This window comes from Argentina silus (genome assembly GCF_951799395.1).
Source record: "Argentina silus genome assembly, chromosome: 19".
In the NCBI taxonomy this organism is placed as follows: domain Eukaryota; kingdom Metazoa; phylum Chordata; class Actinopteri; order Argentiniformes; family Argentinidae; genus Argentina; species Argentina silus.
In genome coordinates, this window is record NC_139673.1 from 5,198,065 (window position 1) to 5,200,564 (window position 2,500).

At 48.3% G+C, this 2,500-nt stretch overlaps 1 protein-coding gene across 1 annotated transcript in view; it reads left to right on the plus strand.

The window, feature by feature from the left end:
• parp6a (poly (ADP-ribose) polymerase family, member 6a) overlaps positions 1 to 1,098 on the plus strand; it is a 15,957-nt gene extending 14,859 nt beyond the window's left edge. Inside the window, exon 22 of the mRNA XM_083691310.1 lies at positions 1 to 1,098. This exon is cut by the window's left edge and continues 1,535 nt beyond it. The gene's annotated coding sequence lies outside the window, so the exon portion shown is untranslated.
• Positions 1,099 to 2,500: the final 1,402 nt, after the last annotated feature.

A 2,500-nucleotide genomic window follows, 5' to 3' on the forward strand; every position in this document is an offset into this window, starting at 1 on the left:
CCACCGCAGATCCCGTCCTAGAGACCCCAGGGCGGGTCACCGTCCGCTGGGCCGACCCACGCCCTACCCAACCCCCTACCCCCTAGGACACTGGATGTTTGATTGAAGTGCATTTATAATCCATCTCTATGGTTTTGCTGTACCTTGGGGACAAATGACAAACTGTTGTGTGTCTTTTACCCACCTGTTTATCAACTCGTTGTGTGTGTGTATGTGTGGGTTTGTATTGGTACGTTGTACTGGACATTGCACTTATTCAACATTTTGCCTAACCCTGAGAAAACAGTACAATCTCTCAGACTGTCCCTAAAGACCTGTCTGGTGTATGGATGGATGGACGGGGAACCGCCCAGAGGGATGGGAGGAGACGACAAAACAAACAATAGTCAAACGTCTGTGATGCTTATCGTACGCGCCAGGACAGACACTCCGTCACTGAAGTTGCTCGGTAGAGATACATGGACTGTAACAGACAAGACGGAGACCAGGGGAGGCTGGTGGAGGTACAACTCGGAAGACGGGCTCATTGCGATGCACGGAACGGAATGAGGAGCGGTCTCAAACACAAACACGTTTTTGATACCATTCCTCATTCCATTTCACACATTACAATACATTATAGTCCTCCGATTACTACCTCCGCCAGCCTCCCCTGATCAGTGCTCGTGAAGGAGGAAGTGACGCTGTTGAAGTGGCAGCGTGGCGTCTGTTACAGACACAGAGGCGTCGGTGTTGACCAACGGGACATTGTATTGTATATATGGGCAGAAGTACTGTAGGACATAATGTGTGGTGGTTATAAGGAAGTGCACATGTAAATAAATAAATAAATAAATACCTGATGAAGAGATTGAAGGAGAGGGAGAAACACCTTACGAAGCCTTCAACTCCCCACCTGACTCTTTAGGGCCCCTTCGTGACAGTTTGGGTGACCCTGTACGGCCCTGTATCTATTCTCATCCCTCGCTGTCAGTGCTGTGTGTTCATGACAAAGATGATGACGATGATGATGATGACGACGATGATGATGATGATGATGACGATGATGATGGCTATGGTGAAAAAAAAAATAAAGACAGATTTTTGCACAATTTTAAATACCGTCTCGTTTTTATTTGACTTGTGGAATGGGGAATAGTTGTTTTGTCCATGACGACCAGGACTGTGTTGCAATGACGTCTCATGGACTGCAGGGGGCACCCTCGCTCCATGGATGACACAGACACCATCGCAACTTGCTGTACGAGTCCTAATACAGTGAGGATCAGACGAAATGACAGCTTCTCCTCAAATGTGTCATCATCACTAAAACACTATGAAGAGATATATTAATATTCAGAGGCGAATGCTTGATGGCTTATTCTAATAAGATTGATTATTCAATTATTAAATCTAATTGTTGCAAGTGAGTGGAACAATATATTACACAGGATCTACACAGTAGCATCAGTGTGAATATGTGATCAAACACACAACACCCTACAGCCTTGTTGTTCGTGAGTAAAGATACAACCCAACAACATGCTAAGATACAGGTCAGGGGAGGCTGGTGGAGGTAGAAATTGGAGGACGGGCTCATTGTAATGCATGGAATGGAATAGGGAATGGAACATCATACATGTGTAAAATGATCCCGTCGTCCGATTTCTACCTCCACCAGCCTCCACTGATGAGTGAATGATCAGCCTCCGATGGTGAAGTGGGTGATCAGTGCGGCCATGTGGAGAATGGGATTGGTCGGTTCAGAACATAAACAGGAGGACTAGCTGTTTACTGTGGAGTACAGAGGAGGTAATGGAGACACTCGCCCCTCCATCTGGGTCCAGCAGGGTGCGCTCTTCCCTCAAAGAGAGGGGCTTGGCAGTTCTTGTTCTCCAGCCAAATTCCCACTCTGAGTCTCTCTCAATCTCTATTGTGTCTCTCCCTCCCTCTCTCTCTCTGTCTGTCTCTCTTTCTCTCTCTCTCTCTCTCCACTGTACGGCCTCAGTAGTCTGATGGCTGTTCTGGCACAGAAACTGCAGCCAGTGCCTCTCGACTGCGTTCGCACAAGTGGTGAATGCGGAGAGAGAGAGAGAGAGAGAGAGAGAGAGAGAGAGAGAGAGAGAGAGAGAGAGAGAGAGAGAGAGAGAGAGAATGAACAGAACGGCACATTCACACAGAAGCACTTGTGGACCCTTCATTGGCCCTTAATGCGTGTGATTGTGGGCACAGTAATGATCGAAGGTGACACCCTTTCGCTGCGACCCATTTGACAAGTGCTGTGGTTGTTAAGGCTCGGGGCCTTGTGTTCCTGAGTGTTGTTTCTTTCTGTCAGCTGATTGGTGGATTATGCGTGGGGTACCCATGTCGCTGTGATCTGTCACATGTAGTCGTGGCATGAGACACAGTCCCCGGGTTGGCACGCTTCGATGCCAGGTGGCTACCACTGCTACCAGTACAAAGCCTAGCTGGCCTAGCCTAGTTGTCTGCTGCCTGTAGTACCACGAGCCTCCACTGGGGG